The 22,751-nt window shown below is 42.9% G+C and overlaps 1 long non-coding RNA gene across 1 annotated transcript; it reads left to right on the top strand.

The window, feature by feature from the left end:
* Positions 1-1,905: 1,905 nt before the first annotated feature.
* LOC129380170 (uncharacterized) lies at positions 1,906-7,226 on the top strand. Its single transcript, XR_011895449.1, has 3 exons — positions 1,906-2,124; positions 3,814-3,894; positions 6,580-7,226. It is a non-coding gene; the product is annotated as an uncharacterized lncRNA (long non-coding RNA).
* The last annotated feature ends 15,525 nt before the right edge of the window (positions 7,227-22,751 follow it).

Here is a 22,751-nt window from a genome sequence, read left to right as displayed (position 1 = left end):
CTTGTGCAACTTTGTCGCATCGTCCCACATCTGTTGGCTCACCCATTCGTAACTTGACAACCAATCCTTTGCTAAAGACGGCAGGATCACGCTGGCGCAAGATAAGCAGAAACGATGACCGCTCGGCACTGTGGTATATATTGCTGGCGGCTTTCACCAGGCATGGCTGCAGCAGTGAACACCATCAGGCTTCGGAGTTACAGTTTTAGAGATTACCCCGCAGCTCCACCAAATGAAAGGGGGACTTATTAAAGCTCTTCCAACTGACCGAGTCTTTGTAACAAGAGTCCTAGCTCTTGGTATCAACAAAACGAAAGCTGGGGTGGCGCGACGAAATGATGGCAGTGCCCGCTACCTTCAGCATTGCATTCATATTCTCCGCTACACTAGGCTCAGTACTTGCTTGATTTGTCAAGAAAACAATATGAATTCACATTTATCTGCGCGTGTCTACACCATGGTTCACCCACCCTCTCCTCAATTAATATTACCCGCTCTCGAAGGCGTGTACCCTTGGCATAGGAAGCGACCAGGTAACGTCATAGGCTCTGTAAAGGCCTTCAATATTACCGAGTGTTGCAGACGAAGGTCGGGTGGCGTTTTATTATTAAAGATGCGTCAAACAACTTCGGAAATGGGTATTTGAATGATGAACATCGGAAACTTGATCTGCAAGAATAGGGCATCGCTTAGCAGCGGTAAGCTCCAAATGATGTTTATAGAGAATAATTCTTGACCAGTTCAGCCTGCTTTTCTATGACGACATTCTTGCGACTATCTCGGAGCTTTCATTGGCCTATTTCAAACATAGTGCAACACCATAGTGGGCGCCAATCTTGTAGGCAGTGTAATTTAGAATGTGGACAGTTTCCGCAGACACCTGGCACTGAATATATTCCACTGTTCATGAAGCCTGCGATACCTGCATGCATTCACCTACACACAGAGATTTATCATTTGACTGTGTCTTAAGCCATTAAGTCGGCCTCGCGCAACAGAGGCGGGAGATGAAATTTTTATTTAAATACTTAGAAAACATTAGTCAACTCAACAAACTTTACTTCTACCCTGTCACCCTCATGCACCTTTCACGCGGCGAATTCTGTCACCTAATTGTAGGGCGGTGTATTCACTGAAGTACTCTATAATCGCAAGCCATTGCCCATGGGCCATGAGTCAGAAAACTCAGTTCCCCATTCTTTAACTGATTCCGTTTTCTGGGCCTCTATCCTTCCGTCATTTTCTCCCCAATTCGCTTCCCCATGCAGAGCAGCATGTCAGCGATGCCTATACGCCGGCTAAAGTCTCTGCCTTTCATTAAAGGGTTCTCTTTCTCTGAGGAAACCTCTGAGACTTAAAATTGGTCATCAAAGATTGCAGAAGAAAACAAACACCCAGAACTTCCCTCCGCATCAATTCGAAATACACCTTAAGAGCAGCGGCCGTTCACAGCTGACGGGTTATATTAATTAGAAGAACCATTCTGCACAAAACCGTGACTGCTGTTCGCTAATTATAAGTCAAATGGAGCGCAGCCTCCCAATTGTTTTAATCATGATAAGACAAAACGAAGGCCGCTGTGTGTTTCAAGCCTTTTACCAGGAAAGCCGTCCCGTCATGTGAAAGCATGCGTTTGTGTGATAATTGGGGGCCGTTGGCTTCGAGACTCTAATAGGGACGTGTGCGACCGCAGATACCGAGCGTGCAGGAAACAGTTTTATTAAGAACGCCGAGCTTTCTCAACGTTTACGATATGGAAGGTAGTGTTTGCACTGAGCAGAAGCGGAAATCCGTTCGTTGAGACCACTGAGCTTTCTGAATTCGTGTGATATAATGGTTGTTTTTATATAGAGCGCACAACAATTACAGCGACAGATGTGTTTATCCGGCAAGTGCAACATGACGCGCATGCAATATTCAGGGAGGCGTCTTTGTGAAGCAGAAGTTACACACTTCTCTCGACACTTGGCTTATCTACACCGAGTAACAGCCCATGCCCAACACGTTATAAGGCTGCACTACGCAGAATTCCTTGCGCAGATACTTTGAAGTCCTTTCTCTCAGTGGCTGCTTTTGGCTCGTACTTCTGGCGCTATACTTAGGACTCCGTGAGAGAACCGAAAAGTGAGTGTTCCACAGTTTTGCACTCTGATCGACCACTTTATCAATAGGAACGTTCTATACTACAATCAGCGCCTAAATTCTGCGTGCTTGCTCATTTTGATCAAGCTATTGGTTTAGACTTAAAAGTTTTTACGACCATCAAAACAGTAACCTTTTGAAAAGAGTGAATATCACAGTAAGCCTGTAGGCAGGCACCAAATGTTAATTTATTGCTACTGCATGATAGTAGCATAATATACCAATGGTGTAAAAGTGTTGAGAAAGACGACCTAGTGAAATACTTTGAATGGATGTGTTACAATGTTGTTGGAACTCATCAGTTCCTCTGTAAGCGCCAAATACATAAGGCTTCCAAAATAAATCGTGCGTCTCATATTCTTGTTTTATTAAAATCGACCCTATGTCACTTTATTGCGTTTCTTTTTAACAGATACATTCCAGTTAAGGTAGCCCCGGGCTGAGAATTATTGTCACCCTTTCTTACAACCGCATTGTGCTTAATTGCGATATCATTCCTTATGTAAGAATGATATCTACCACGTTGTATTAATAAACTCTAGAAGTGCCGATTGCAAGCAGGGTAATTAAAAGCCGGCACGCCTTTTTCACTTACTTGCTGTCTAGTGTCTTCACATATATATATATATATATATATATATATATATATATATATATATGTGTGTGTGTGTGTGTGTGTGTGTGTGTGTGTGTGTGTGTGTGTGTGTGTGTGTGTGTGTGTGTTATTATTAGGTTGTGGACCAAACATGACTAACTAGGCGTCAGGATTGGCTACCTTTGGCGTCAAACTTCGTAAAATTGCGCCTACCTGTTCTTGCATCATCATCATCATCATCAGTCTGGTTACGCCCACTGCAGGGCAAAGGCCTCTCCCATACTCCTCCAACTACCACGGTCATGTACTAATTGTGGCCACGTCGTCCCTGCAAACTTCTTAATCTAATCCACCCACCTAACTTTCTGCCGCCCCGTGCTACGCTTCCCTTCCCTTGGAATCCAGTCCGTAACCCTTAATGACCATCGGTTATCTTCCCTCCTCATTACATGTCCTGCCCATGCCCATTTCTTTTTTTTTTATTTCAAGTAAGATTTCATTACCTCGAGTTTGTTCCCTCACCCAATCTGCTCTTTTCTTATCCCTTAATGTTACACCCATCATTCTTCTTTCCATAGCTCGTTGCGTCGTCCTCAATTTATGTAGAACCATTTTCTTGCATGCTTACGATAAACTCTGGTACAAATGCAATAAAACTTACAGCATGGGTAATTTCCCATCTTCTAATAAAAACGCAATACCAGCTTTTACAGGTCAGGCGGTTCTCGTGCGGAATACAGAATGTACTATAAATCGATGTACACAGATTGTGCCATTGATATTCAGCAGTAAAAGCCCTGGTTATAAGCCTTAGTCAAAATTGTTGGTGAATCGACAAAACACCTCCCCAACCTGAGCTTTCTTTATATATTCATAGTATAGAGACCCGAGCATGGACATAAACATCTCTGCATTTGTTAACGATGATGGCACCTTGTTGAGGAAAAACAAAAATTCTCCAATATGTTCGTTCTACTTCTCACCCTTTTCAACAGCGTAAACGATTTCAGCCACCTTCATATGACACTGCACTGAGACAAAAGATTTTCATGAAGTTTTTCTTTTTCTGTTTGCAGAGGCAAGCATGACCGTTGTCAAGGCTTTGGCAGCCGTGGTTTTGATGGCGGCATATGTTGGAGGCATTGCATACGATGCAGGTGAGCAAGCATTACTCCGATTGTAAATGCGCACTGTGACTTCTTTTTGTCCGAACGGCACATGATTGCATCGAACATGGCTATGCATTGCGGAAACTAAATGGAAAAGTCCAGTGCTACAGGTAAAGTAGCCTTGGGCCACCTGAAATCTTCTTCAAAGGGTCGAGTCAGCTAATTCCTAAAGCACCGGAAACTGTCGCTAAAAGTCTATTTTTTGCCTCTTTCACAAATGCAAGGGTACGTTGCCTGGTGACAAATTTCTTCTTCATAGAGGTTATCCTGAGGCAATCATCATATTTTTGCAACAGTATGGGACATATTAGTTCACCATCTTAGCTCAGTTTGAATGAAACATAAATGAAGCGCAGGATGAAATCAGTTAAGTAGGTAAATTACCAATGTACTTGTGCGTCATGGAAAATATCAGGACAAATACAATAACACGTAGTAGGAATATAATTGTAATAAGAGCAGCCATAACCATTCATTTATTTACATAGCTAAATTTATTGGCAGGCGATTTCGGTACCGTGTATCGTTTTGTGCGTGTGTGTGTGCTTTTGCTAATAATCACGACAGTGTGCGAAAGTAAAGGGAATTGAGAACGTAATAGATGCGGCCTCTCGTCAAAAGCCGTTCGGATACCGCTATAGCAACCATAATTGTCATGATACTATCCTTGCTAATCTACCGCTATCAAAACGCGTGGGTATTGCGCGCCACCGATTTGATAAAATGACCGCACCAATCCTTCAATCTGATTTTGTTCCCCCCCCAACAGAAAGCTTCTACAATCTCATCTAATACACAATTTAAAGCGGTAACCTGTAGAATCAATAAAAGTGCTGACAAAATCTCGTTTTTATCCGTTTAGTCTGCTAACTCAGCACGAATTTCGTGACTTCTTATTAGTATTTTTCATATACACTTATCCTTATCACTTTTTTGTCACCGTGATGTCAAAATTCGTGCGCCTGCACTTCTATAGCTCATGTTTCCTGACTTTTCCATATTGACATCTAATTGTGCCGGTTTCACATGTCCGATACCGCCCCCACACTATGATATTTTGAGACGCGCCTTTTTTGTAGACGAGCAATTTTTTTCATATCACGTGCCCTACTTACATACATGCTTTATCGATGTTGTTTTAAACCAATAACAGTGAGGTGATACATGCACAAAATGAGACATCATTGTTATATCGTATATCGCTGCTGTTGCATGTGTGTCTCACTCGGACGCAGGCCGGGCACGCGGCTGAAGTAACAGTAAAGTCCTTTCATTTTTCCTTAGTGCTGTCCTGCCTTGAACGATTGCTATGTATATATATATATATATATATATATATATATATATATATATATATATATATATATATATATGCACGTGTGTGTGTGTGTGTGTAATATGTGGATGGATGCCTACATACAGTATTGACAAAGAAGTTCGCCTTCTTCTAATTCTCTTACTTTGCCGGTTATCGTCAATTTTATTAATTTGCATATTATTGCGCTTGAAAGAAGTTACTTAGACTTGCAACAAATTTCCTCTTGCTAAGACGGCTGTCAACAATTTCACGCACGATAAGGACGTTTAATGTTTATGCACGCGAAATATGTCTTTCGATTTACAGATTACAGATTTGATTTAGAGATTTTTTAAGCATTATTAAAACCGTTGTGTGGTTTCGTTGGCCCCACGTTTCCCGATAAAATTAACTGGGACAGTATTTCATGGCAGATATATAGAAATGGTGCAGAAAACACGAACGCCGGAGTACAACCGAAATTGATCGATGCTGGGCTTAAGAAGGCTAGAACCATAACACAAAGCAGTATTACCACATATACATCTCACTCACCCTCTAAATGTCTGTATTTCTTTTTGATGCCAACAGAAACAAAGCAGGACCATTAAATTCAGCTGATAAATGTCGAAAATGTTTCTGTAGCCGACGTTTTGATAAATCACGTGCCCTAGTTTGTTTAGGTGAGATCATGAGTTATCCGTTGCGTTCAGTGTAGCCACGCTCTGGCCCAGCAGCAATCGCTGGCTCGGCAGTTCTCATTCGGTTGGCGGCTCTACTCGGTTTTTGACGCTAGAATATTTGGGAGAATTCGGGGAATGTGGACCTTGAGAATATATTCAAGCATGCCAGGCCTGCTAAGAATAGATTAGTTGTTACAGCCTAAGTGAAACCGCGATAAGTATTACTGCAGGAAGAAGTCAATTAGGACGATGTGGGCAGAAAAAAAAAGTATTTTGATAGAGGTCACTGTGACGCTACTCAAAAGTAAAATCGTGCAACATCGGCATCACCATGATTTATGCCAAAATGTTCAGAAACACCCTAGTAAGAAGGGTATAACATCAGGGTTAATATCCACGACACTGGGAACTTCCAGCATAGGTTCCTGTAATATTCTCCCCGCTGGATGCAACTTGACAAGGAAAGCGTGCCGTGCACCTATTATATCAGATTGTCAAAAATGATGTGCTTTATACAATACCTAAACGAAAATCTACTTTGTTTAACGCAGCTTCGTATTGCGTTTAGGAAAGCTGCGCTCTGTTCTATAATTAAATAAATCGCAAACTCCACTTTACCGTTATACGAGAGAAAACTCCCAGACGTTCTAAAGTTCTTAAATGTGCATCGCATTGTTCTTGTTTTCTTTTAAGCTGGCTGCGACTTTAGTGGAATCGACCTGGAAGGTGCCCTGGACCAAATTCTTGGCAAATTGCCCCGGTACCACGCGCCAGATCAAGGCGGATTTCGGAGGGCTTTTGCTGGTCTGGAAACTGGCACACTGAACGTAACTGGCCTAGACAAGATCCGGCGATACGGACCGCTCCACTCATACTGTGTCAACGGGACCCGGCTAATGAGTGTGGATGTCATCAACGATGGTGACGCAACCCTGTCGCTGCCGTGGAGGGCCTGCTTTGGACGAGAAGGCACGCTGAACTTGCGGACCACATTATCGCGGTTTACGCTCGTATTCCGTGTCACAACTGGTGGATCGTACAACAACGAAGTTCTCGTTGACGAAGGGCCAATTGTCCCCGTGTTTTCCTTAGACCCACATATATATATCAATGGCGCCGGTCCCGAAGTAAGGATCGCTAGCATGACCCTGAGCAAGCTCTTGCCGGCTATCACTGAAGGAATGTGGAATGACTACTTCTTCATATATTTCCGCGGGGCCCTCCGTCAAGCAGTGCGCGAAGTCTCGTCTGTTTGATATGTTGTTTACCATAAGTGCGTTCTCTGTCCTCGATAATCTTCTCTGCCTTCGGTTCATAAGAAATAAACTTTCTGCACTACATATCGTTTTCGTCTTCTTTTTTTTTTTCAACAGCGCTGCAAACTATTTGCAAAGGTTTTTTGCTGCGCAGTGGAACTTTGCTGAGGCGTTTTGTGACAATAACTTTGATAGGCACAAAAAAACTCTGTGGAACCATGCTTGGGACGACTGTCAATGTTATTGCGCTTGGTACTATATCAATAGAGCGATACAATTTATTTCTACCATTGAAACCACTTATCTGGGATGCATGTACTGCAGCAGAGCTGTTCTTTTGTGCCCCCCTAAGAATACGCTGCGCCATCTATTGCCCCATGACGTCTCAAATACATGGGGTGCCCGTGCATGTGAATGCTGAGAAACGAGTCACGCGGCAGCCGGGAGCCTCTCTCAACTTTCCTGGACACGCTGCTCCATCTAGTGGCAGTGCCGAAAAGTTCGCGCGTGACCTTCAAAACGACAAGGGTGGCATGCCAATGCCTTCGAACGTTAGGAATTGTTCCCTGGTTTGACGTAAACTAATTAAGCCAAGATGGCGAGCGGCTCATTGAAGAGCGGCACATACCCAGTGGATTCATAGAAGAGCTCGCTAATGTATTGTCGTCAAAGGCATTGATTAAAAAGTGGCACTTCCCCGTCCATTTGTGGCACAGCCTGCTAATGTTTCTGGCTGCTGTCCTTCATGAAGCCTAGTGGCGTAGGTTCGGTTCTGCTCCACATCTGATAAATTTATGGCATCTTTTTTCCTTATTGTTGAGCTGCACAATCCCATTGGCATGCACCTAGTTATCAAGCATAACTGCGAGTCGGCCTACTTGGAACAGATCCATTTTTAAGTGAAATGAAATTCCTTTCAAATGAAGTCTGTGTGCAAGGCCTTTCACACAGACTTATAAAGGTGGCTGGGAGTTACGAAGTAAAAATGGCGTTTTCGGCAAAAAACAAAAAAATAGGTAGTGCGTGTTCTTAGGCAAAATAGGTTAGAAAGTAAGGATCATGCAAATAAATAATGTAGTATCAAACATCCCCGTAAGAACCAATTAGTCAATTGCGCGAAAAGCGTTGTCCATCAGATTCCTATGACGTGTGGTCACGTGTTCGTAGGGCAGACTGCGAGATGCATTAACACGAGACCAAGGCGACACTTGTCTAGACTGAAAGGTCGCCTTAGTACCCATCTGACAATGCATTGTCAAGAACATCATTGCTCACCTTGTCATAGTACCACCGACAGTTTGGTTAGCCATAAAAATCAAACCGCGGGAGAAATTGTGGAAGCCCGTTGGATTGCAAAACAAAAGGAAATATGCATCACCCATCCTTTTGTTTCATTGCTGTATCAAGAGAATTCGCTTCTCTCATCATATATTGAACGCATTTTCATCGTAAGTGCTCGTTTTATGGGCGTTGCTGTTTTTATGTTGACCGGGTGGCGTTGTTCTGCGGCATGTTATCACAAGTGTTGTTATATGCGCTATAGGCGGGCTCTGTGGACTATATCGCGCAGATCTGTCGGTATTTGAACATGTGGTTCTTCGAAAATAAAACGAGTTGCTAGGAAGCGTTTATCCTTGTGTTGTTCCTTTTCATCGTCCATGTTTGTTTGCGCACAATTGTTTTTTAAATCTAGTTATCAAGGATGGCGTCAAAGATGTTCGTTGAAGAGCGGCACACACTTGCGGGCACATGAACAGTGAGTCAAATTGGCTTCAACTGTATTCATCAGGGTACCCGCGCACACACCAAGTTCAGTTACTTTATTACAAAGCTAGTCAGCACAAGTTTACGCAAAATATTATCCGCCCAATATGTGTGTTTTCGATGTGCTATTTGAATGGGCGCAATATTGACCACGTGAAGAAAAATATCCCGAAGATGGTGCAATGCGGGGCCGACCTGCAGCGGAGGCCACGCAGGCGTTAAGCACTCTCCAAACGTGGGCCGATCGCGAATATTGTGCAATACCGGCTCCACCCAGGGTGGAAGGGAAGCAGGCGTTAAACACACCCCATACGTGAGCCGATCCCAAAAATAGTGCAATGGCGGGCCGACGCACGGTGGAGGTGAAGCAGGCGCGTTCAGCATTCCACATACGTGGGCCGATCTCGCAAATAGTGCCACACCAGGCGGACTCACGGCGTAGGTGAAGGTGTTAAGCCCTCCCCATACGTGGGCCGATCTGCAAGATAGTATAATTCTGGGTCGACTCACGGTGGAGGTGCAGTTCGTCATTAGGGAGCCCACATACACAGCTTCACTGGTCATGGTGCTTCACTAAGTGGAAGGGCAATGACTGTTTTTCTTTAGTTTTCATGTGTTGATGTGCTCCTATTGCAGGTGTTTATGATCATATTCGGCTTCTATTCACATGGCGGTCGTAGAAAGCTTCGCTGCTCTCATTTGTGTGGCGTCCACACTGTAGCGATCCCACACAATACAGGTGAGTAATCACCAAGCCACGGAGTTAGAGCACACTGGAATTATTGTCTGTCATACAATAAAAAACATATTGTAGACTGAGACAAGACTGCTCAAATAAGATGCATCATGCCAAATGCCTCGTGCCAAATGCAATCCTATAGACTGGATAGAGTCAGCTTCGCCCTATCAGACAGATGTTTTCGTTGAAAAATTTATATTTGCTACCAATGACAAGACTCCATACCCGTCCTTGCGAGAATGTTCTTTGTCATACTGACGATCTCTGAGGAAAACTGTAGTATTGGTCGCAATTCATGACAGTGCGATCAGTGCGATCATCATGGCTGAACCCAGATCAAAAGCAAATCGTAATAAAGGAAACAGCATTCAACTAGAGTACAAGAACTCAATGCGTTCTGCCCGTCATAGCAAATCATAAGGCTAATATAATGCAACGTTTCGAAGTCATGGTTCTTCGGGAGGAACTAAGGACCGGAACCAACCACTCTTTCAGATAGATCCATCTCCGCATGCTTCTATTTCTGCTCGGTAACATTCGCGGAAGTATGCCAAAAATTTTATTGATGGAAGAGGAGAAAAGAATTTGCAATATCGTAAACAATCCGAGGCGTCCTGTTTGCTCGGTAGGGGGTACATATACGTTCATGTAATCTTGTTGAGGGGACGATATTCCGCCTAGAAATAAAGTGGGCCATATTTTTTTGTTATGTTATTTTTTTGTTATTACTATAGGGTACGATCAAGAACTGCAAGATGATCTGATCACACCAAATTGAGGCATGTCATCAACTTGTTCGATGATGAGACGATGTTCGGCGTATGTCACACGGTACGGACGATGGCGTAATGTCCCGACTAGTGTGGTGAGAAACGGTACTCGGGCGGCCTAATGAGGCTTTGATCAAGTCAAAAGAAGCGTGAAAGTCATTTGAAAGGGCATGAAACTCCTCACGGTGTGGTTGATTACTGTCAGCCGCAAGAGAGCGACAAAAACGTCCAGTGATATCAGGTAATAGGGAACATCTGGCGCCAGTGCTGTTATATTGGCAGTAGCAGGGCTGTCGGCCAAAGTTAAATGCACTGTAACTGTCAGCGTTCACCGTCCGGATAGTGACATTATTCTAGCCACAGTGGAATGCCGAATTGTATGAAAATTGGTTAAAAGACAAGTATTTCTGCAGAACAATGGCGAACCATCAGGAGAGCGAACGGCAACAACATAGGCTGGCGATAACTGAAGACGGTAGCAGGAGTATACAAAAACCTTCGCGTTGGAAAGCGATGCGCATGCAAGAGGACCTTGCACCACGACCCAGGTGCCACCACAAATTGCTACCCCAGCCCAGGTGGCAATTCAGGTTCTTCAAAGGTGTTTCAATGTATGGGATGGCACATAGCGTTTCATTTATTTGCAGAATATTGCATTCCAATTGTGTCATATGAGATAAATTCAATAGAGAGCTTTAACTTACCCTAAATGTATTACATCTGTATAGTGGTAAACTGGCAGCAGCTTGCAGTGCTTGTGGAAAAACACTTGTAACTGCCATATTATATGTAACTGCTACTGCACAGGCTTCGGCAACTGCAATGGTTAGGGTACACTAGTTTCTTTTACTCTGGAGTATGCATGCTCCACCAGAAAATGGTATTTTCTTCTTCCTCCTTCAACTTATTGGAATGTGAAATGGGGTGTAATTTGTGGGATATACTCTTGCATAAACTTCATAAGCATTTCTCCTTGTCTACGCCCGATACCACTGTTGCTACGACTGTAAAAGAAGAGTAGGGTGCCTGTTTACAGCACCTGTAGAGAACAGTCTGTAAATCTTTAACAAACGGTAAGCATAATGAATAATCGAATAATTATTTGTAATTTTCAACAAATTCAGCACTCTTTGCCTTTCACTGTGGCGTTTTTCAAACTCTAACGTTAGCACAAGGTTTGACTGCAGGATGTCGTTTTGTGTGAAAGAGTGCACTTGTGCGCATAACACCTCGTCGGCAACGTTCAGCTTCACAGAATGTCATGAGCTTTCGTATGGATTGGTCACTATCTCACAAACCGGCTGCTCCTTTGTTAGTTGAAATGTAGCATTAATGTAAAGCATGTTTGATGTTCTAACAAAAAGAATTGTTCCTACTTATTTCCTAATTATCCTCACTTGATGCCTAGTGTTATAATAGCATGGTTGACACCATGAGAATCAGTGTGGTGTATAATTACGTCTATGGTGGTTTGGGGGGTGTACAATAACTTAAGCAACTTTTCCAGACGACTTGAATCAGTATTGTGGAACGCTGTTTGTTTCTTTCACTCAATGTTACCGAGCTTCACTTTGGTTGTGGAAACAAGTTTAATGTAGTTCGCTAGCGCTCCTGCCAACGTAGATAATGTGTAGGCACCTGTGTTGAAAAAAAAACCAGCTAATGGTTTGTCAGGAGCTAAGGTCCATTTAGACCATTAAATTTTGAGCTTACAGCTGTGGAAACTACTGGTGAATGAAAGCCCACGCAGGAGAACTGCCCATAATATTTTCTTTCATTATAGTAATTCTGAAGCGTTCAAGAGCATTTGAACTTAGACTTGTTTAAAAAATTACCCATTTCCTTATTCAAGTAAGACATATGTTCCACAGGAAGATAGAAACTTGAAACCGTCAGCAGCAACACGAATATAAACAGCGCTCACCGTTTCGCAATCTTGCACCTGGTTATCATATTGCCCATCCCATTTTTCTCACAGGCTGTTCTTTACTGTTTTGTGGTCATACTTAGTTTAATTTTACTGTCGTCATTTTTTATATTTGGCCAATATATTTTTTCTTCATCGGCTTTCAACAAAATGTCTATTCATAATGTGCCTTCATTTACCATTTTCACTGATCTTAACCAGATGCATCTTGATACAAAATTTATTTTTCTTAATTATTTTTGCCTTTTTCCAAATGTACAAACAGTTTACCTTAATACCTCTTTTGACTTCTGGAAAGATTAAGTCTACTAGAATAATGACTGCTTACACGTGTACATTGTTTTCTGTTTTTGTCACCCGTAATCTTTGCAAGAACTGACAGGAGCTCTCATACATGCTCCATCACAATCACGACTGCTAAGCACACCCTTAAGCCTTTATTTTAACACTTTGGCTTCTCTTGACCTATTATGTGCACCAGCTTCTTCTCCCCCAATGAAGTCAGGGGCCAGGGAGCCATACGCAACAAACACTGCCAAGGAGAACGTTTGGTACCCTGATGACAAGCACCTATGTCGAAATGTCGGCCATAGCAACATCCCTTGTTCCAACAATGTTGGTCTACGCACATGTTTTTCTAACACAGAGGTTACTGCTTCATTGTGTTCTGTGATTATCCTTTTTTGCCGTTTTCTTTAGGATGGAGATTAATGAATACTATTTGTTTCTTCTAACAACAGCAAGTTTATCCTTACAAGGTGTTTGTGGTCAAGAACAAGTTTCACCACGAAAAATTGCAAGACGAATGATTGAAGAAATTAAAGTTGCTTCTGTGATCTAAAAAGTTGAGGACTGAAATATTGCATCTTTTTCTATATATGCTATGCAATGCATTGCTATCACAAGTGCAAAGTGTTTTATCTCCGCAGCCGTGTCAGTGTGTTCGCAAGACAATATTCTTAATGGTAACCTGCTGCTTTGGCTATGAGCTGCCTTCATGCCATTTGCATTAAGGAGATGTACTATCGTGGATAAAAGTAGCCTGGAAGTGCGAGCGTCGACCAAATTGCGACTCTATGTTCAAGACCACTGGAAACAGTGGGTCACGTAGGCACATCTCGAACGCAGACGTTAGCGCGGCTGCTCCCCAGCAAATAGCACACCAATAAAATTAGGTCGACTCTCGCGTGTCCTGGGCAATTTCGTCCCGGATTGTACATTCTACAAACAATTTATATGCTCTTCAACACAAAATACGGGAAGCACCTGTACTTTAAAGGATATAGTACAGATACAGCATACAGAGTCTTTCGTTTCCTGAATACGGGAAGCACCTGTATTTTAACGCCTATAGTAGAGATTCAGCACACAGAGTCTTCCGTTTTCTGGATACAAAACCACTCGTATCTTGTATGACAGTCTCTCAGTTGCTGCTGTTCGTTTTACGGAAATGACCGTTTTTTAGTTGCGGAAAAATGTTCGGTCACTGTCTTGCTCAAACCGCACCCCCCCCCCCCCCCCCCCGCTTCCCACAACTAATGTAAACCGCTCTCAAAGATCGGTACCCTAGGCACCGGAAGAGACCATGCAACGTCATAGCCTCTGTGTATTGTTCTTAAATAATATCTAATGCCTTACACGCAGGCAACTTGGCATTTTATTATTACAAATGTGTCAGAGAACTTAAGAAATTGTTATGTCAACGATGCGCATGCAGGAATGCGATCTACATAATGAGCACATGACTTTACAGCAACGAATCCTTGGCGAGTTCGACCTGTTTTCTATAACGGCATTCTTGCGACTACCTCGCCGCTTTCGTTGGCCGATTTCAAAGATAGTGCAATACGATAGTGTGCGGCAATCTTGTACCCAGAGCAATCTGAAATTTTGACCATTTCCGTAGATAGCTGGAACTGGATATATGCACCTGTTCAAGGAACCTATGGCACACACAATTGGTCACCAAGGATGGGAACGAAAAAAACACTCAGCACTGCACTCTGCATCAATTCGAAGCACGTGGCAAAAGCATTACCCGTTCCCTCCTGATGTGTTCTGTTATTAATAGGAACCATTCTCCATGAAACCGTGACAGATTTTCATTACTAATATGTGAAATGGTCTTCAGCCCTCCTATTTTTTTAAATGACGTCAACGCAAAATAAAATAAGCCCACTGAGCGTTTCAAGCCTTTTACCGGGACGCCACGTGCCTTCATGTGAATGCATGCGTTTCTGTGATTATTGGGGACCGTTCGCTTCGGGGCTCTGATTGGGACGTATGCGACCACAGATAGCCAGCATCCGGGAAACAGCCTTATTAAGAACGCTGAGCTTTCTCCAACGATATGGATGGCTGTTTCCTGAACAGAAGCTAAAAAAACGGTCAATAACAACACAGAGATTGCTGAATTCATACGATATAATGGTTGTTTTTATATAGAGCACTCAACAATGATAGCCACAGGCGTGCTTATTCCGCACATCCAACATGACGCGCGTGCAATACTCAAGGAGGTGCCTTTGTGACGCAGAAGTTACATACTTCCTCGACACATGGCTTATCTGCAGCGAGTAACAGCCAACGATCCACACTTTATAAGGCTGCACTACGTAGAATTCCTTTCAAACTCTACACAGATACTTCGAGGTTGTTTTTTCACTGGATTCTTTAGGCCCCTACTTCTGACACTATACTGGGGGCTTCGTGAGAGAACCTACAAGTGAGTGTTCCGCAGTTTTGCTTTATGGGCTACGTGTTTATCCGCCAGAACGTTCTATACTTCAATGCGCGCCTCAAAGTTGCGTGTTTGTTCATTTCGATACAACTATTGCTTTAGACTTGAGAGTATTTGAGACCATGAAAACAGCAACCCTTCGACAAGTGCGAATGTCGCAGTAACCCTGTAGACAGGTACCGAATGTGAATTTAGTGCTACTGAATAACAGTTGCATGATATACTAACATGTCCAAATACTTTCAAGACCTGTGTTACAAATTTGTAGCAACTTCTAAGTTCCTCTGTAAGCGCGAAATACATAAAGCTTGCAAAATAAATCGTACGTCTGATATATTTTTTTATGAAAATTTGCACTATGTCACTTTAGTGTGATTTTTTTAAACAGGCACATTCCTATTGACAGGCACATTCCTAAAATAGTGTGCAAGCTTGCGATAAACTTTGGTATCAATGCAATAAAACTTAAAGCACGGGTAATTTTCCCTGGTCTAACACCTACAACGCGATACATGCTTTTTGCAGGTCAAGATGTACTCGTGCAGATTAAAGTATGCACTACAAATTGATGTACTGAGATTGTGCCATTGATCATCAATAGCAGGCACTTGATCAGTCGAAGTGGCTGGTGAATCGTCGCCACCTGAGGTCTCTATATATATATATATATATATATTCGTGGCATGGAGACCCGAGCACTTCAACCAACTTTTCCGTATTTCGTAACGAAGATGGCACCACTTGAGGAAAAAAACACAAGTTAGCTAATATGTGTGTTCTACGTATCACTCTTTTCAATAGCTCAAATAATTTCAGCAACTTATATATCACACTGCGCTCATACAACAGATTTTCATGCAGATCTTCCTCTTGTGTTTTCAGAGGCAAGCATGACCGTTGTCAGAGCATTGGCAGCCGTCTTTTTGATGGCGGCATATGTTGGAGGCATTCCATACGATACAGGTGAGCAAGCATTGCTCCTAGTGGAAATGAACACTGTGATTTTTTTTTCTGCTGGAGACGACAAGACACCATTGAACATGGGACGCATTGCTGAAGCCATGTGAAAAAGGTCACGTGGTATGGGGAAAGTTGGTTTGGGCCACCTGAAATCTATTTCAAAGGGCTGAGTCAGCTCATTCTTAAAGCAAGATAAGTTTTCTCTAACCGCCTATTTTTTTTTCGCTTTGACAAAGCAAGGTACCGTTGCCTGCTGACAAATATCTTTTTCTTTTAGATGATCCTGAGACATTCAAGATATTTTTGCAAGAGTTCAGAACATATTTCATGATTATCTTAGCTAAAGTTTAAATGAAACATAACTGATGCTTAAAACAAAAGCAATGTTTCTGCACATCATAGCTAATATTAGGGGAAAATAATAACGTATTACAAGAATATGCATTTAATAAGATCAGCCGTAATCCTTCAGCTATCTACACAGCTAATCTTTCTTCCGGTAATTTCGGTACCATGTGTCATTTTCGTTTTGCGCGCGTGTGTCTGCTTTTGCTTACAATCGCGACAGTGTGCCAAAGTAAAGGGCACTGAGTGCCTAATGGATACGACCGCTCGTCAAAAGCCGTGTACATACCACTTTAACAACCACAAGTGCCATGCTGTTATCCTCCCTAATCTTCCGCTATAGAAAAGGGTGTGTATTCCGGGCAACTCATTTGATAAAATCACTGCAACAACGTTCAACCTGGTTTTTGTTCCCACCGCGAAAGAGAGCATTGAGAATTGTATGTAATTCATAAATTTAGAGCCGTAACTTGTAGAATAAAGAAAAGTGCTGGCAAACTTTCCATTTTACCCGTTTAGTGCGTTAATTCCTCTTCAGTTTTGTCACCCCAAGCTTTTATTTTACGTATGCAATAATGCCTATTACTTTTAGTGGGTATGATGTCGAAATGTTACGCATGCACTTCTAGCTGTCATGTTTCCCTATTTCTTGCTTTTATTTTGACATCTGATTGGGCTAGTGGTACATGTCCATTGCCCCACCACCCTTCTTTTTATGCCTGCATTTCTTGTAGGCGCGCATTTTTTTCTGATCACGTGCCCTGTTTGCATACATGTATTTATCAATCTGTCTTTAAACCAGCAACAGTGCGGTCATATGCGCAAGGACACATCACTGTAACCTAATATATCGCCACCGTAGCATGCGTGTATCACACCAGGGAAGGCCGGTCCCACTGCAGAAACGTCAGTAAAATCTTCTTATTTTTTTTTCATGCACTTTCACTGCCAATAATTTACTATTTTTTAAATTCATTTGGCAAGTACAATTCCCCAATTTGTCCTTGGTGCCTTTGTTGACTTCTCATTATATATATATATATATATATATATATATATATATATATATATATATATATATATTTATGTATATATATATATATATATATATATGTGTGTGTGTGTGTGTGTGTGTGTGTGTGTGTGTGTGTGTGTGTGTGTGTGTGGTGTGCGTGGATAGATCGATTAAATACAGGATAGACAAAGAAGTCAGCGATTCAGGCTTATTCTACTTTGCCTGCTATAGTCACTTTGTTCAAGTGCAAAATGTTCCGCTTGCAGCAAGTTACTTGGATTCACACAAACATTCCACATTTTGAAGATTGTAATGTCAATGATTTCCCACTTAATAAGAATGTAATGTTTATGCATACGAAATATATATTTCGAAGTGTGCAAGACATACAAGACAGCCTTATAAGTGTATTCGATTCACAGCTTTCTTAACCAGTAGTAAAACTGCTAAGTGGTTTAGTTCGTCCTTGCGTTCTCGATAAGTTTACCTGGCGCAGTATTTCACGGTAAACCTAGAAAAGGCGCGGAAAAAGCGAACGCCGGAGTATAACCGAAATTATTTGATGCTGGGCTTGACAAGGCAAGACCCATAACACGAAGCCTCTCTACCACACCTATCTGTCACTCATCAAATAAATAAAATATTTATTCTTGTGATGCGAACAGAAACAAAGCTGGGCAATTGAATCCAGATGATGCCTATGAAAAACCTCTCTGTAGCAGACAGTTTTGATAAATCGCGTGTTCTACATTGTTTAGGTAAGGACATCACAGTTATCAGTAGCGTTCAGTGTAACTACGCACTGGCACAGCAGCAATTGCTGGCTCTCCAATTCGCATTTGATTGGTGGCTCTAATTATTTTTTAACGCTAGAATTTTTCGGAAGATTTGTAGAATGCGGATCCTGAGAATATACTCAACCATGCCGCGCCTGCTAAACATTGATAAATTTTTACAGCCCAAGTGTAACCACGATGAGTAATACTGCAGTGAGAAGTCAGATAGCACAATGTGTGCGGAAAAAAGAAAGCATTTTCGGAAATCGCTGTCAATTTACTAAAAAGTAAAATCTTGCACTTTCGGCGCCCCTGTGATTTACGAAAAAAGAGTCAGACACACCAAACTAGAAGAGTTTGAGATCAGGGCAATGTCCTTGATATAGGAAACTTTAAGGTATAGGTTCCTGTAATTTCCTTCCCACTTGATGCAACTTGGCTAGGAAATCGTGCCGTACACCTTTTATGTCAGATTGTAAAAATATCATGCGCGTTAACTAATACCTACACAAAAGTTCCACTCGTCTAACGCTGCTCCTAATTGTTTTAAGGAGAGCTATAATTAGATAAATGACAAACACCACTTGTACCATAATAAGAGACAACGTTACCAGAGCTTCTCAAGCACCTAAATGTGGATCCCATTGTTCTCATTTTCTTTCAAGCTGGCTGCGACGTCAGTGGAATCGACCTCGAAGGTGCCGTGGACAAAATTCTTGGTAAATTGCCCCGGTACTACGCGCCATATCCTGGTGGTTCTCAGATCCCTTTCGCTGGTCTCGAGACTGGCGCACTGAACGTAACTGGTCTTGACCAGACCCGGCGATTCGGACCACTCCGCCCATACTGTGTCAACGGGTTCCGGCTAATGATTGCGGATTTCGTCAACGAAGGCGATGCTGTCCTGTCGATGCCGTGGAAGGCCTGTTTTGGAGAAGGCACGTTGAACTTGCGCGCCGAATTCACGCGCTTTACGCTTGTGTTCCGTGTCATAACTGGAGGACCGTTCAACAATAAGGTCGGCGTCGTTTACGAAGGGCCAATTATCCCTGTGATTTACTCAGGTCCACACATCTATATCGATGGCGCCGGTCAAGAAATAAGGGACGCAAGCATCATCGTCAGCAGGCTCTTGCCGGGGATCACTGGAAGAATGTGGGATGACTACTTCTTCCGCCATTTTCATGGGGCCCTCCTTCAAGCCGCGCGCGAAGTTTCGTTTGTTTGATATGTCGTTTAGGCATCGGCGAATTCGCCGTACTCGACAACCTTCTCTATCTTCGGTTCATAAGAAATAAACTTTCTGCTCTACATCTACTTGTCGCCGTCAATGTGTTTTTCCAGCACCAATAAAATGTATCCACGAAGGTTTCATTGTTGCTCAGTCGAACTTTGCACAGAATAATTGAGGCATACAATGCACACAGGGCTTAAAAAACCGTGCAGAACCCATCTTGCGAAGACGGTCAATGGTAATGCGTTCAGCACTGGATCAATACAGTGACACGATTTACTGCAACCCTTGAAATAACTTATGTAGGATGCATGTACAACAGCAGGACTCCCCCTTTCGAGCCTCCCTAAGAAAACGCTGAGCCATCTAGCAGCGTCGCCGTAAAGCCTGCACATGGCCTCCGAGATACATGGCGCTCCGGTTATGCGTCATGCGGCAGTTGGGTTCCTGTCTCACGCGTCTCTCTGAACACGCTGTGGCATCTACAGGTTTTCACGTTCAAATTAATTCAAGCGCCCGTTATAATAGTCCAAGTACCAGTCAGTTTAATCCAAATGCCACACATTTATTCCCAGTGCCAAACAATTTACTCTACGGGCCACCTGCTTCAATCCGAACACCAGCGAACTTAATCCAAAGTGAAGATGCAGATGCGGAGGTTTTCTGGTAAGTATGCAATAACGACGAAATATTATAATTCTGCGCCGACAACTGATACAACTGATGAGTTTTTTTCAAGAGTGTGGTCTTGTGACAACAAAAATTCCTTTCCTGCGTGAAACATCATCGAAATAATCCACTGATATTGACATTATGCAAAATGTAGCTATTTGATATTTTTGCTGACATGCATAGAAAGAAAGAGGCCATCCAGCAACAAACCTTTTGTTTCTAAAGGTAATTTCTCAAGGTAAAACAGGCTGAGAAAGCGTCACGTGACATCTGATCATTGCGTTTTCTACAAACTTAGATGGATATCAAATGAATGAGCTTCGAACATAGTTTTTATTTTGGGCTACGTGGTTACTTCTGCAAATATAATCACGTAGCCGATCTCAGATAACGTGTAGAGGGTGTCACTGGATCTCAACCTAACATTCGCCAGCATATTCCTGATTCCAAACAATATTGACATGGATGTCAAACGATCGGGCTTCGAAGGAGCTCTGTGATAGCATGCACGAAGGGTACGGCAAACCACGTGGTAGAGGATGTCACTTGATCTGGCGTAACTTTCTGAAGCCCACATGAGTTTCACAGAGTGAGATGGGCGTAAAAAAATTTGAATACCAGAAGCTATGCTATGGTACGCACACAGCGAAAGTCAAATGACGTGGGAAAGGCTGTCACCTGACCTCACGCATTCTTCACTCGCCCAAGCGTGATTTCGAACCATACTGACATCAATGCCAAACGATCAGGCTTCGAACAAGCTCTGCGATGGTACGTGCGTCGTATACTTCAGACTCTTTGAAAGAGTCACTTGACATCACGTAACCTTAGCCAGCCCATGGGTAATTACCAACCATGCTCACATGGATATCAAATGAATTGGAATCGCAAAAGCTATGCATTGGTACCGACGTAGTGAACGTCAAATAACATACGAAAGAGTGTCACGTGATACCACGTATCTTTCGCTCACCCATACCTCATTGCCAATCATACATACATGGAAATGAAACGAATGGTCTTCGAACAAGTTATGCGATGGTATGCACGTCGCATACTTCAGACCACGTGAAAAAACTCTCATGGGTAATTCCCAACCAGTGGCGTAGCAACAGGGGGGGGGAGGGGGGCAGCAGGAGCCGTTGGCCGCGGGTGCAAGGGGCCAGTGGGGGCTGGTGTGATATACGTCTGAAGACACCCCTCTTTCCGCCGGCTTGGCTGGGCGGAAATGGCAAAGAAAGCTCCGGTATCCAGTAGCCCAAGCTCATGTACCAGATGCATTGCGGCGCAGCATTGTCAGCTGCAGCTCTATCAACACCCCCCCCCCCCCCCTCCACACACACACACACCGAAATAATTGCACAAATGTGCGGGCAAAAAAATTAAATTCGCAAAATGGTCGCTAAACTACTCGCCCGCTCGCGGAGAAAACTACTCGCGGCGAAAAAATTGTCCCAGAGATGCTCCGGCTGCAAAGGCACCTCAAGGCCGCTGGATATCAGCTTGATGACACGAGGACATGGACCGCACAACAGTTCCTGGAATTTATCGCCAAATGGAACTTATTTGAGTCCCTCCCTAGTCTTACCGTTATCTTTCGCTTGTTCCTCACGATCTGCGTGTCAGTTTCATCCTGCGAAAGGAACTGTTCCATATTAAAGCTGATCAAAACGTCTCTGCGCTCCACCATGAGCGATGAAATTCTCTCAAACTTGGCGATGCTGGCTATAGAAAAAGAACACGTAAAAATATAAACTTTACTACTGTAATGAATGAGTTCGCAGTAGCGAAGTGTCGTAAAAAGAACTTCTGAAGGAAATGTGTCCTTACCGATCATTGCTTTAGTGCAAAAAGATCGATGTCCCACCATGGTTTGGGCATCGGAAATATGTATGCAATATTCTATTTATAAATTTTGAATCGTTGTATTAGTTTTATTTCAGTTTTGCGGTGTTGAATAAAAGATCATTCTCTTAGTCCTAGCTCACCGCTTCTTTATCATTTTGTTGTTGTGTGACTTCATGCCACAAGTACAGTGTACGTGTCAGACCGGTGCACGGAATTTTATAAAAAAGGTGAATTTTCTGAGCACATTTCCCGATATTCCATAAAGGTGCCTGCCTGTGTGATTACTCGGAACTCGGTAGCGTGAGAAATATGGCAGATAAGTAATAACCATGTCCTTCATAATCCCTTTATTAGTACTTATAAAGGAAGCACTCCAATTAAAAAATTGAGGACTCAAAATTATAATATTACCTCAACAAAAACAAAAACCAGTATGGCAGCATCAAAAGAAATAAGAAATAGTGGACCAGTGACCTTGATCCCTCAATCCCCTCCATTGCGAGTGCAGAACAACAGTAGTGGATGGTTCTTTAGGCACGGGCTTCATCACGGCAAGACACGTTGTGGGGCTAGTTGGTGCATGGCTTTCAATAGGTGAAGCGCCAATAGTGTCGACACACAAGAAGGAATACAGACAGGAAGCGCCTTGTCCTGTCTGTATACCTTCTTGCGTGTCGTCGCTATTGGCGCCTCACCTGTTAAAAACTTCATCGCGGCCTTTTTTTTATGGTCATGCCAAGAATCAACGCGAAGCGTGCTCTACTGTGTTCCCAATCGTGTGGTGGTAGCGCAGCTCGGATAATCACGTTTGTCCGTATA

Source organism: Dermacentor andersoni, chromosome 7 (assembly GCF_023375885.2).
Source record: "Dermacentor andersoni chromosome 7, qqDerAnde1_hic_scaffold, whole genome shotgun sequence".
NCBI classification, from domain to species: domain Eukaryota; kingdom Metazoa; phylum Arthropoda; class Arachnida; order Ixodida; family Ixodidae; genus Dermacentor; species Dermacentor andersoni.
The sequence above is the reverse complement of the archived record's forward strand: the minus strand, read 5'-3'. Positions and strand labels throughout refer to the sequence as shown.